The sequence below is a fragment of the Lathyrus oleraceus genome, chromosome 1, assembly GCF_024323335.1.
Source record: "Lathyrus oleraceus cultivar Zhongwan6 chromosome 1, CAAS_Psat_ZW6_1.0, whole genome shotgun sequence".
In the NCBI taxonomy this organism is placed as follows: domain Eukaryota; kingdom Viridiplantae; phylum Streptophyta; class Magnoliopsida; order Fabales; family Fabaceae; genus Lathyrus; species Lathyrus oleraceus.
In genome coordinates this window covers 346384805-346400066 of record NC_066579.1, presented here as the reverse complement: position 1 = coordinate 346400066, position 15262 = coordinate 346384805, and the positions used below count along the sequence as shown (strand labels likewise).

The 15262-nt window shown below is 33.1% G+C and overlaps 1 long non-coding RNA gene across 1 annotated transcript; it reads right to left on the bottom strand.

Moving 5' to 3' along the window:
• Positions 1 to 384: 384 nt before the first annotated feature.
• Positions 385 to 12919, bottom strand: LOC127135860 (uncharacterized). Its single transcript, XR_007808661.1, has 3 exons — positions 12552 to 12919; positions 12381 to 12422; positions 385 to 566 (listed from the first exon to the last, which is right to left on the bottom strand). It is a non-coding gene; the product is annotated as an uncharacterized LOC127135860 (long non-coding RNA).
• Between the last annotated feature and the right edge of the window lie 2343 nt (positions 12920 to 15262).

The window sequence follows — 15262 nt, the reverse complement described above, 5'->3', positions numbered from 1 at the left end:
TATGCTAACTATTTAGCATTATCATTTCTTAAACACAATTTCAACCATATAAACCCTTTCTATTTCACCATGGTCATCTTAACTAATGTTGTTATTGATTGTTACGCCTTCTTCAGATTCTAATTGGCCAAAGTATGCAAGTTAGATTCCTTAGATTATTGATCAACACAATCTGCACTGGTAGTTAAATTTAATAGTAAGGTTGTGCATTATGCAAGTTTAATTCCTATCTTTCATTCACATCAATTTATGCATTGGGATGCTTAAATATCTTTTCCAATAAAAAAGTAAAGAGCATATTTCACTCACATTTATAAATCTTTTGATGTCACCATTTTTGTGTAAAAACTGAACTATATTATCTATTTTGTATTGATACCCCTTCTGAGTATGATACAATAGAGAACTGAGTGAAGATAAAACTCAAAATATATATGAAATAGAATTGAGTATGATACCCTTATTATTCACAACACTCCAAACATCCATTATTCGAACAACAAGACGCCAAGTTTCTTTTGGGTCATTGATGTCTTCAACAGAATCAACCTTTCTACTCATTTTCACTGGAAAAAAAATTCAAAAATTAATGTAACTGCAAATTTAGATGACTATAAAATTACAAACCTAATAACCTGGAAAAAAAAAAGAGTATATAAATTTGATAGAGGTGTGTGGCAAAATACTGAAAAGGATCCAACCTTTGATGTTACACATATATAACATCGTTTTGATTGTATAATTATATGTTATTAAATTATAACTTTAAATTAAAAATAACTATTTAATATAGTTGATTAATATTAATTGAGTAATTTAATATTATTGTTAATTTACCTACCAATTAATTGTTATTATTGATATTTACCCGCCATATATGATAAGAATATTTTTAAAATTTAAATAGTATATTTATTATTTGATTTGATTTGATTTAATTGAGATCCAAACTCTATAAATTAAAATCGGTTACTTATTATGAACAATAATATAGGGTCATTCCAATATCAATCTATTATTAATTGAATTTTACATAGATGTAATTTTGCAATAACACGCTGGCATATTGAATCTTATACCGCTGTTATCTTTGCACTAACATATTTTATCCTTTCAACAGAATAATTATAGTAAATACGTACATTCTGTATACCGAATTATAATAAAAATGTATTAAAATCAAAAGCAATAAAACTGTTTACAGTAAATAAAAATATAGAATAACATCTTAAAATTCTATTCTATTTGATTATTCATTTACTTATTACTAATTTATTTATTATATAAAAATATATCAAATAAAATTTTAAATATATGTTGTGTCATTAGCATTTATTTCAACTTTTGATTTATTATTGATTTTTTATTTTAATGATTTTTTTTTAAAATATTTATGATCATGAAGAAATTAGACTATATTTTTATTAGATATTTTAATGTATTTATAAGATAATATATTCCATTAATAATCTCAATTAAAATAAAGATTATAGAAATATTTTTATAAATGATGCCTAAGCAAAAATAATATTAGTATACATAAAAAATACATATTACTGAACAAAATACGATAAAAATATGTGTTGTTATTAATATTTTTGATGATGCCGATCAACTATAAAAATTTTTTTTTGACCAAATCATAATTTATATTTTTTAAAACCGCAAACTAAAATAATTATTTTTATTCACATTTTTTGTATAAATGATCCAATATAAATATTTGAAATTTTAAACTAAATCTGAGAATTCGATGTTTGCTTGATGTTTTAATAGTTAATTAGAAAAATTATATTTATTTAAAACTTTAATAAATCTTGTTTTTTCCTAATATTAAAATTATATGAAATCAGGGAAATTAAGTTATTAATTAAAATATTGAATGATAACGGAAACAACTTTATTATTGATTAAAATGTATTCATAATTCGTATCAAAACAAAAATAATATTTATACACGGGAAAAAAAATATTGTTGATTAAAATATTTTTATATACGAAAACAAATACTATTGTTATAAACGAGATCAACTTTACTACTGATTCAAATATTGAATAATAGAAAGTTATCGACCAATATAGAAATTTTTACGAAAATAACCCAGTTTTTCAAGAAAATTTCCAAAATAACCCACTTTTAGGAGGAGGCGCCAATCCAATTGGCGACTCCTCTTAAAAATAGAATGGAGGCGCCAATTGGATTGGCTATGGCACATGGTGCAGCCAATCCAATTGGCGCCTATGTGTAACAGTTGAGAGGAGGCGCCAATTGGATTGACACCTTAGTGTAAAATGTAATTTTTTTTGTTAAACGGTCTACGTGATACAAAATTTCGAAATAGGATAAATTGAAATTAATAAAAAACTTTTGTTTACACAAAAAATCCTAATGGTGATGACCAGGATCACCTAACCGACCTCCGGTCCCACATCCCCTAGCTACCCTAACCCGTGGCCCTAACCCGCGTTGATGATTCACCACTGGTGTTTGAGCATCTGAGGGGCCAGGAGCATCACTACCAACTACAGGAGATGACCTATTGAGATAGTCAGACGAATCGACATAGTCTTTAGTATGCATCGAAGGTGTACCGCCATAGCTGAGTTCATGACTCATGCCATAGTAGTTGGGTTGTGTTTGACTCATTGGTGGGCGACCGAGACGGTTGAAGGGAGACATGGGTGTGAATGATGCGTCAAGGAAAGGTTGGAAAGATTGTTGGGGTGTTTGGTAGAGATAGGGTTGTTGGGGGTTTTGGTTTTGTGAGGTTTGGGCTTCTTGGCTATGGTAGGAGGAGGGACAGTTGGTGTTGAATGATCGTTGGGTGTTCTGGCTAAGGCGACTTTGGTAGGGTGATGTGTTAGGTGCGAAGCGATGTTGGGTCTCTGGTTGATGATCAATTTGTTGGTGGTGGTATGGGGTATACTCTTGGTATTAGGGTTATGTGTATGGAATGTTTGGGTTGTATGTTTGACGGACAAGGGGTTGTGTGTATCTAATCTGACAATGTTGTTAGGGGTTAAATGTTGTGGTGTCTGGTGTGTAAGTTCGTTGGCATGGGTCGTATAGGTACATATCCTCGGCGATGAACTGAAAACCAACCGATCTGTACCAAGCCATATAAGTATGACTTGTTTTTTCTTCATTTGGCATCACTTATTAGTTAAGACATGGTTATGGCAGTGCTTCCATTTGCGACACTCAGGTCTTGCGAAACTTTGCCATGGATTGAAGTTCCATTGGTCGTTAACTTTGCGCAAATGCCATTCTCCTAAGCTTGTTGGGGGATCTGGGATGTTGTGGTGCATACCGAACTGCAACTTCACACGATCATTGTTGTGCATCTCCACAGTTGTGAATCTTATTATCGGTGTGCATGCACTCCATACGGCTGCATCTTCAGCGTTGACCTCATGGTCATGATCTAAATTTAGGTATGGACGCCAAATAAATTGAAATGTGAAAGTAACTTGGATTATAAACTTGGTAGAAGAAGTTAACAAATTATAACGGAATAATGAGGTTATTATCCTTACGTCTGTCGGTCGAAGGTGATCCAACAAATTGCGATATTAGGTAATACAATGTCTAGGACATCTGTTATAACTCATACCACGTGCCGACCATCTACATCAAAAAGGTAAAAATATTAGTTAGAGATAATAATCGTTAAAGAAGTAAGTAAATATATAGCAATTTAAACAACTTACTTTTGTGGATACGGGAATGTGAAAGGGTTGTTGTTGACAGGTGCTAGGGACGGTAGTGTTTACCAACCCCATACTTGGAATAAAACAGCACATCCAGAAAAGGTAGATGTGTCTTTGTGTGAGTTTTTGCACAAAGAGCTATAAAGATAAGTCAGACAATCGGATCCCCAGCTATAACTTCCTATTCTATCTACATGTCTTAGTAAAGGTAAATACATAATATGCATACTAGAACCACTACCTTCGAGAAATAAAAAAGAACCAATTAAAAGCATAATGTAACACCTAGTTTTTTTATTATTCGAGCATCTTCGGTAGAATGCTCATCTAAGTGTAAACTGTTATAATATGACTTAAGGCGTGAAAGGAGTATACCTTGATCTCTTGAGTTATCTTCTAACAAATCAGTCTCCAAAAGGTCCATGCAAATTGAATTTGCATAGTTGGTTTTACCATTTACAACCTTACCTTCAATAGGCAGTCCCAAAAGCATGTAGACGTCTTCTAACGTCGCGATACGCTCACCGGTTGAGAACCAGAATGTGTGTGTCTCGGGACGCCATCTTTCGCATAAAGCAAGAATGAATTTATTATCCATGGACCAAGACATAATTTTGCTTATATGTCCAAAACCGGCGAGTTCAACATAAGGTTGAATCATCGGGTCCATGTGGACATATTCGTGGACCTGAGTACGAAACCTTGAAACATCCTATAAAAGAAAGAACAAAAAACTTTACTAAGTTGATATGTTATTAAAAGGTACTATATTAAAAAAAAATAACAAAACAATAAAACACTTACATAAGTTGCTATGTTTTCACCTGTTCCTCTGTGCGATTCGCCCATTGTGAGGATAGACATCTTGTTGGGGATGAAAACGGTTGGTGCATATGAAACTAAAAGAAGTTGTTGCAGATGAAAGATTTGATATTGTAGAAGAAGTAGTGAGTGATGGTGTGGAAGAAGTGTTGATGGTGTGGATAAATTTATAGGCAAATGAATTGGAGCATGGAAAATTGTGTTTGCATGTGGTAGCCAAATGAATTGGCGCCCATGTGCATTTTGTACATGGTGTCGCCATTCAAATTGGCGCCTCCAGAGATACATGCATGACACACCTAGGTCTGAATGCTTGGTTTCGAGGTCTGCATACATGCAAGACATGATGTCACCAAATGGATTAGTGCTCATGTGCAAGGATTGTAAGGAGGCGCCAATTCATTTGGAGTGTGTGCTTGCATGTGTGACACGTGGATTTCCTCTCTCTTGCATGCTGGACATGTCACTTCTAACTAGCTTGCATGTTTGATACATCATTTCAGACTAGCTTGCATGTTTGACACATCATTTCAGACTAGCTTGCATGTGTGACACATCACTTCAAACTAGCTTGCATGTGGGACAAATCACTCGCCTATTTAAGTGTCTTACTATCAACATCCAACATTCAACCCACATTCATCTGCAGCAAGAAAATAATTTTCATCTGCACAATGTCATCTTCACCGAAATATAGTGTCAATGTTCATTGTAATGGTGAAACATACGAGTCTGAGTTATACGGATTTTGTTTTCGAAACACCGATACCATTCGACTTACGATCAAGAGAAATGCAACCTTCTTGCATTTGAAAAAAAGAATACAATCCTGTATAGGATCGGGTATTGTATCAAAGATCACGTATCAAAATCCAATATTTTTTTAGAACAGTCAATGCAAGTTTTTCCCGCTTAAGGTACGGGATGATGAAGATGTTGAATACATGTTTGTTAGTCATGAACATTCAGGCTGCAATTGTATTGAGTTGTATATTACTCTTCAACCATGTATACCATCTCAACAGTCTCAAATAACCAATCAGGATGAATATGATGAATTTGATCCACAATGCTCAGATGACGTCAACCCAGAAGCAGAAGCAGAAGTGAACGTGGTTGATGAAGAAGAAGAGGAGACCGAGATACATGTCGATCATATGTTGAGCAATGACATTGAAGATGATGGTCAACCACCGTCAATACCTCCTAGTCATGTCTACAATTCGCCTAAACATATGACAAACATGCATCTACATGACGATGAAACATCCAATAGTATTTTCTATAACCCGTATCCACGATCAGAAGGCAAGTTAAAGGTGGGAGACATGTTTCGCACCAAAGAAGAATGTGTGCGAGCTATCAAAAAATTCCACATGAACAACTATGCTGATTTTACAGTGAAACACACTAATTCAAGAAGGTATGTCATCGAATGTCTTAACATCCTTTGTAAGTTTCGGTTGGCTGCGTCTTACAAAAAGAAAAACGACTCTTGGGAGATAGCTTAAATATACCCACCTCACAATTGTATTGCACCTAACGTTGAACAAGACCACCGTAAATTAAGTGAAGCATTGATATGTCAAGACATTCTGTCGTTGGTTAATAAAGACCCATCAATGAAGGTGAGTATAATTATATCCCATATCAGAACAAAATATAATTATACTCCATCTTACAAGAAAGCCTGGATTGCAAGGACAAAAGTTGTTGAACGGGTATTTGGCAACTGGGAGGATTCATATAAAGAATTGACACGGTTTTTATGGGCACTAAAAACATATGTCCTAGGAACTGTGGCAATTATGGAGACATTACCAACAATGATGCCAGACGAAACCTGTGTTATAGGTAATAAAATCTTTCACCGTCTCTTTTGGGCGTTTGACTCATGCATCAAAGGTTTTGCATTCTGCAAACCTATTATTCAAATTGATGGCACTTGGTTATACGGAAAATACAATGGTACTTTGCTTATGACGGTTGCACAAGACGACAACAACAATGTATTTCCTATTGTCTTTGCTCTGGTTGAAGGTGAAATGGCTGGTGGGTGGGGTTTCTTTCTTCGACATCTCAGAACGCATGTGGCTCCACAAGTCAATCTCTGTTTGGTTTCTGATAGACATGTTGTCATTGAGAGTGCCTACAACAACCATGACAATGGATGACATGATCCTCCTTCTACCCATGTCTATTGAATTAGACATATTGCACAAAACTTCATGCGTGCAATAAAAGATAAGAATCTTCATAAGAAGGTGGTGAATGTTGGGTATGCTCTAACTTAGTCATCATTTCAATATTATCGTGATGAAATTAGATTGTCTAATGAAGACACAGGAAGATGGCTGAATAACATACCAGTAGAGCAGTGGACAAGGGCATTTGACGAAGGTTGTCGACGGGGCCACGTGACAATAAACCTTGTGGAGTGCATGAACGGGGTATTCAAAGGAATTAGAAATCTGCCAATAACCGCCTTGGTAAGATCGACCTATTATAGGTTGACTTATACGTTTGCAACCAGAGGTGAAAGATGGAGTGCGGTGTTAACGTCTGGGCAAGTATTTAGTGAGTGTTGCATGAAAGTCATGAAAGAGGAGAGCATCAAAGCTAGCACACACGTTGTAACAATCTTTGACCGTCATAGGCAAAATTTCAGCGTCCAGGAAACAATGGACCACGACGAGGGGAGACCAAATTTAGCCTATGCTATTAGACTAAACAGAAGTTGGTGCGACTGTGGAAAATTTCAGGCCTTCTGCAATCCTTGTTCCCATGTCATTGCAGCATGCGCATATACTCATCAAGACGCTTACATCCATTTATCTGATGTGTACAAGGTCGTCACTGTCATGAATGTATATAATAAAAGCTTCTCGGTGCTACCAATGGAGGAATACTGACCTCCATATGAAGGTAATATAGTTTGGCACAACGACGAAATGCGTCGAAAGAAAAAAGGAAGGCCAAACAGCACACGTATCATGACATAAAGGAATTCGACATATAAAATGATAAGATTATGTAGTATCTGTCGTCAACTAGGACACAACAAGAACAACTATCTCAATCGAGGAGCATCATCTGGGTCATAAGCTTTTTGTAACATTGTATTTCTATAACCTTCAATTATCATATATCATAAAGTTTTTGTTACAACGAGGTTCACAACAAACATCCGTATAAAATAAGCCAAATGAAAACAGAAATATTTCTAACTGATTACAACAATCAAAGTTATGTCATCTCGACCGAACATCATTTTCCTAACATCCTTATCAGTTTTCATTCACACCCAACCAAAGATACTGTCGAGTCTCTCAATACTTCTAATTTGTCCCCTTCTGGTATTTTTCCATCTAACCAACGAACCAAATCCCTCTTCAGTTGATCGAACATAGTGATGTTCCAGAAGAGCATCAACATCTGAGGTTTGTCTCTCGCATAAATCACCTTTCCGTATTGGCGACGAACACCAAACATGATTTTCAAATGATGAAATGAGATGTGGAAAAATGATTCACACAACACATCTATTTATAATAAAAAAATTGCATTTTACACTGAGGTGTCAATCCAATTGGCGTCTCCTTTGTAAAAATACACATGAGTGTCAATTAGATTGACTGCACCATGTGCCATAGCCAATCCAATTGGCGTCTCCACTCTATTTTTAAGAGGAGTCGCCAATTGGATTGACGCCTCCTCCTAAAAGTGGGGTACTTTGGATTTTTTTTTAAAATCAGGGTTATTTTGAGAATTTTCTTGAAAATTGGGTTATTTTGGTAAAAAATTCACCAATGTATTATCTGTTATAACTAATTGTCTTATTTGTTAAAAAAAATTAAAACCATTAATTTATCTAATACAAGTTTCAATAATTTTTTTAAAATTTATTATTATTCATATTGTTGTTTACGTATCATCTTCTACCTGAATTAGTATTTCAACTTAAATTTATTATTATTCTTAAATTTTTTTTCTTTTTTTCAATTTTAAATTTTTATGATAGTCTACAAACAAATTTGCATCCAAAATCATGGGCCCGTTTGTTTTGGCTTTTCTTAAAAATGATTTTTATAGTGTTATATATTTTAGTGTAAAAAAAAATTTACAAAGAAACTTTTCATAAAAGCTTCAAATGAAAATTTTGTTTGAATAGTTATTCTTAAAATATGATTTTAGGTATTTTATCATTTTATGGAAACTTTTTTTGTATATCAAAATTTTAAAAAATCACTTAATTTTGAAGCTATTTCAAATATTTTTTTTAAAATCATTTTTGAGATACAATTTTTTTTAAAATTTGTGATTTTGACTATGTTTTGATCTTCAATAATGTATATTTATGTTATACAATAAACAATTCAATCTTTTAATTTAGAAAAATTTGTAATATTTTAAAAAATATTTTTGTAAAATCCATTTTTAAAAATAAAAAGATAAAATCCATTTTTTTAAACTAAAACAAACTGATCCTATATCTCATCCAAAAACGTACTCGGTGTATAAACACATATTCCTTACTCGTATATGTTTGAAAGGAGCGTAAATTATCACTGTGAAAAAAAATAAGACAAATCATTTGTTGAAAACATATTTTCTCAATGGAGAAGATAAAGATCAGGGGATAAAGGTCTTATGATAAAAAATTTGAGGATCAAGAACTTCTTGCCCATTAGAGAAAGGTGAGGATGGAGATACGAGGAAGGAAACTCAAGGATGAAGAATTAAGAACTTTTTAAGCACTAAAGAATGACGATGATTAAGATATGAGAGTCTAAGATTTGAGGATTAAGAATTACTTAGACACACTTTATGCTTAAATTTAATAAAGTAAATAATAAAAGCAATTTTTTGTATTTCAAATTTCTTAAATTCAATAAAGTAAATAATAAAAGCAACTTTTTGTATTTCAAATTTCAAGAAGAAATTTCCGTTACTGAATAGAAATTTCAAATTTATGATTCTCATGACAGATTCTCGACGAGATCATAATATTACCTTGCATTTTAAACGTTAAAATAAAACAGAGAATAAATGACACTTTTACAATTATATGTATTTAGATTAATCATTTTAATGAAAAAATGTAATATTTTAAGATAATTTAAAATATTAGACAAAATTTATTATTTGGACAAAAAGTATAAATAAATGTTCAAATAATGAAAATCTATAAAAATAAAATAAAATCCTAGTTAAATTTTATGGTTTTAAAATGATACTTTAAATTGAATAATTTTAAATTTCTCTAGGTCCATAGAATTTGAATATTCAATTGGTTAATCTTATTATTTCAAATTTTGTAAGTTGATCTCCATTTTTTTTAAAATTTTAAAATTCATCTTTAAAATCTAAAAAAAATTCAAATTAGTCTTTAATAGTTTTCAAATTTTACAAATTCATTCCTTTAAATTTTAAAAATTGCAAATCATTTCCTATATTTAAAATTTAAATTTTGGTCCTAAAATTTTAAATTTTATAAAAATAACTCCAAAAATCTAACAATTTTTATTATCTTAATACTCTATACAAACAATTTTTTAAAAGAAATTCAACTAAATTATTTAAATTGTTTGAAATTTTAAATTCTTCAAAAAAAGTTTCAATTACCTTATCCAAATTCACTCGTTTTTTTCACTACTAATTCATCTTATGGGAAACCTGCTTAAGCAATTATTAATCCATACTCATAAGATGATCATCAAAATTTTCAAACAATTTTTTATATATAATAATTATCTAGATCTTTTTCTTTCTTTTACTAATATTACATGAATGTTCTATCCAAGCGCATTTAAATGAGATGATGGATCTTTGCAGATTAATAAAAAATATTTAGTTCAAATTTAGTCATGAATATGCAACACATGTTAAATTTTTTGAAATAATTTTTTAGTTCTATTATGATCCTACGTAGTTTGAGGATGAGTCTTTTACAGTTGGGCATAAAGATATCCAATTTATATAAAAGAAAATTCTCATACAATCTAAAAAAAATATATCTATAAAGAAAATTCAAATTAACATATATGAATATCACATTATAATAGTATTATCTTATTTTAATATGTTGCATAAATGATATTCACATATCCAACCTTTGCCCAGACACCTCTTTCTACTTTTGGAGTTACTTCATTATGAAAAAGTATCGGCTGATTTTAGAAATGAGAGATTGGTACTTTTGTCTCTATCTCTATAAATTTCTTCTCTTTTAATAAATAATATATTTTATTTACTCATTCATCTATTAAATAGGCTAAAGTTATCAAAGGTAATAAAAGGAAAGGCAACTAATCCATTCCCTTTAATTAACCCCGTTCCCATTTTCTTTTTAAAAAATCAACTATGTGAAAATAATTTCAAAATAATAAATTTTTTAAAAATAATTTTAAAATTTTTCTTAAAATAACTACATTTAAAAGAGGATGCGCTGGATGAACCGACGCATTCCTTAAACATCAAGAGGAGACGTCCAAGGCATTGACGTCTGCATTGAGCTCCTTATGAGGAGGCGTCAATGCCTCTGACGCCTGCATGGTGCCTTAAGTGGAGGCACCAATGCCTTTGGCGCCTGCATGTTGTTGACATATTCGGCGTCTAGTCTTTTGGCGCATGCATTTTATGCTTTCTCTATATAAATATCGTGCCTTAGATGCAATATTTTTCACACAAAATCATCCCCTACTACCATATTTTCTCTAATTCAACTCCACTCTCCTTCAAATTTTTGTGTCTTAACCATGTCTGCATACATTCAGAAGCGAAATGCCGGTGTAATATTTTCCGCCGTTGGGGCTCCGATACAGATTCATCTCTAGAACACAGATACGTTTAAACGTCTTAATCGGACGTTGTACAGTTGGTTAGAGGGAGAAATTGGAGATGATGAAAGGATTAGAAGAATACAATGGCTTGTGTCCACGTTCAACCAAAATGGAGAAGTGCGCGAATGAGTGGATATTAAGACCGACCAAGACGCTCGTAAGATGATGCATTACATGTTCAAAATTGTTTTGATGGTTGTAATCGCATAGTTCTTATATTCTAGTTGTTTTAATTGTTTGTGTTATTGTTTATGTAATGGTATTTTCGTCCGAAATGTGTAAAATACTACAAGAAGATCAATCAAACAAACTATATAAACCACAATAATAAGAAGCTGACCAATCAGGATACAAGATGAAATAAGACAAGATCAATCTAACAATAACAAGATGGAGAGTATCAGTCATGATAATCAACCGGATAAACCTAAGAGGAATGATTAAAAGCAACAAGCTAATACTTACAAGTTAAATAATATCAAGCAAAGAAGTATGGAAGGTAAAGGGGAAGAAAAGCAAAACTGCAAAAACAACAGAAACAAGGACCAATACAAGAATAAACAAAAGAACAAAAGAAACAAGGAGAGAAGTACCTGCAAAAGAAGCAAAGAAGACCTCCAGGATAATGTCAAGTAGAAGAACATGAGCAACATTAAATATGAAGAGCCGGAAACAAAGAATCAGACTAACAAGAGCAAAAACGACAACAAGCGGAGTAGCAATGCTCAAATAAGTGACATGCAAAAAGACAAACAAATCAACAACAACATCCCTCACCTAGAGATGAACAAATACAATCAACATCATAATAAGATACTTCGATATGATGATTATCTCAAGTAGATTGATAAAAAGCATCCCAAAATGGCGATGGACCCGGGTAGTAGAGACATGCACATAGACAATCATAAAAGCAACAAAGACAATCACCAGGAACTGAACAATAACGATCAAACGAAGACAGAGCAAAAGCAAAACAATAGGAAGAACAAAAAAGATGATTACCTCAATCAGACCAGGAGGACGCATCCGATCACAGCGATGAAACTTGGCCAAAGTGACATGCAAGGAGATAAATCGAACAACAACACTATTAATCATCTAAAGCTAAACAATAACATTCAAAAGAAGGTGGATCAAGAGCAAATCAACAAGTTGCATAAAAATGATGAGTACCTCAAGTAGACTGAGAAGACGCAACCGAACAAGATGATGAAGCAAGATAGCGTTCGCTGGAATGACAGAAAAATCGTGATTCACATTGGTGCTAACTTGATCACACGTGGAGCGTGGAACATGAGAGCTCATTTATGTGGCAAAGAGGAAGAGATTGATGCTCAAGCTACTTAGAAGCAGAAGGGGTACAATAAGCTTGTTGAGGCAGAAGCTCAAGCGATCATTCACGCGTTGGCCTTCACGATACACATGCAAGCTGAAGAGGTTAAGGTTTACACGGATAATAAATATATAGTTGAAAGAGTGCATCATAAAGAGAAAGACACCGACTTTGCTAGAGAGGATGTGACTCACTTGTACAACATGATTAAGAAAATTCAAGAAACCATAGGGAATTTCCGCAAGTGGGATATCCACCACATTAGCAATAACAAAAGTAGTTTAATCCATTATCTGGCCCACCAAGTTATGACCAAAAGCAATAACTTGTGAATCAATATTTGTACCAATAAGGCTTAACCTGATTTAGGGGAGAACCTGGTTTTATAAAAAAAAATCCATCAAAAACTAAAGATAACAAATAAAAAAGATAAAAAGAAGAAGTAAAAAATAAATTAAATTAACCATGATTTAATCACATTTCAATCAATTTAACTCCGATTCATTTTAGCAATTTCTACCCTTAGAGTGTGACTCACACAATTGAAAATCCGAATTTTCCATAAGGTATTTTCGGAGATGCATCTCCGGATGCACCTTAGATCACCTCATCCTTCGTAATGAAACATCTACCTCAGTTATGCAAAAAAAATGGTCTGAAGATGCATTTGAGAAACATTATGGGGTGTATTCGGAGATGCATCTCCGAAAACAACCCCGAATCTCATTTACTTCACATTTTTCATTGAGTTGATTTATTTAACCATTTAGTGATATTTTCGGAAATGCATATCCAAAAATGTCAAGTGGAAAATTGAATATAACAGTACCTTGCACGATCATCTCTCCCACACACCATATCACTTCCATAACCCAAAGGGAAGATACAATTCACCACCTTTGATTTGAAGACAAATGAAGATTTAAAGGTCATGTGGAACACATTTGACCGTCCTGAACTACCCGTTTATAACGATATGTAATTTTTAATTTATCTTAACAACTATCTATGTAAGGTTATATGTTTTAATTTAATATCAAGTTGTTTTTGTTTCTAGATTTTGCTCGTTCTCTGTTTCTGGTTTGAAGTATCAGAGTTATTTTCGAATATGTATCTCCGAATTAACCCCAATACATTTTCAGATATGCAACTCCAAACTAAAATTAAGTATAACAGGGGTGACTCAGTCATTTGCGTTTAATTTTGTGAAAAATAAATGTATCTGTAGATACATCTTTGAATTCTAGAAACATTTTTGAATTTTCACCAAAAATATATAAAAAAATACAAGGATGGAAAAATAAATTGCCTTCATTTTTACCTTAATATAAATAAATAAATAAAATAAGAAAAATAAAAATCAATTGAATTAACCATGGTTTGATCACATTTCAATCTGTTTAACTCCGGTTCAATTTTACCTCGGTATGGGTAGTTTTTAAAACACGAGTTTGGCAAAAACACGAACCAGATACGGAAAGGGTGTACATGTAGCATTTTTCCGGCGCCGGTAGCAAATCACTGAACTATTTATATCATTACGAAATAGAACTCAGAAAACAAAAAGCCCGCGAACATCTTCGCACTCGCAGTGTCCATTCCCCAACACGCGAAACAATCGATCAAAAGGTTCGTTCTTTCCATTCATATTTCGATTCTTAATTCTTCAATTGATGAATTTGATAATTGACTTTCGACTTCACAGGTTGGGATCGAGATGGAGAAGAAATCACCGTTACCGTTGAACAACGCCATTGCGAACAAGAAGAAAGAGCAACTGTGTAGCAAGGAATCTCTTGTGAAGATTTTAAGATGGCATTTTAGGTATCCTGATTTTAGGGGTATGCAATTGGAAGCTATTCAAGCTGTGCTCTCAGGTGCATTTCAACCTTTTTTTTATTGGTTCCATCTTAATTTCGATGAAAAGGGAATTTTTGATTTTTTTCTTCATATTTAATAGTAGTTGGTACGTTGAACTTGTTGAGCATGTGAACTAGGTATTAAATAATGTAGTTAAGTGTGAGTTATTGATTTTAACTGGTTTTCTCCGCATTAAGAAGAGATATATGACTATTTGCTTATCCAAGAGCAATTGGATGAGATGGTAAGGGACCTCTTGCAGCTTGCAGCTTCACCAGAGGTTCTGGGCTCGAACCCAACCCTCAGCAGTGTTAATTCTCTTGAGCGAGAGCCTTGCTGCCCATTGTGGTCCTCCCCGGCTCGAGGGATTAGTCTCCGCAGTTGCGTGCATAAATATGACTATTTGCTTGAACTATGGTTTTTCAAGTTTGATTTTTTCCCCACTGTTGCGTGCAGGAAGAGATTGTTTTTGTCTTATGCCAACTGGAGGTGGAAAGTCAATGTGTTATCAAATCCCTGCATTGGCAAAAACAGGAATCGTGCTAGTAGTTTGTCCCTTAATAGGTTAGATATCTTTTTTCTTATTTCTAGAGCTTGTATCTTTGATTGAGATCAATGATGTTTGATTGATGATTCACTCGGGTTGCATGCGAGGATACTGGTTCTGATTTTTTATACTTTTGTTCTGCTG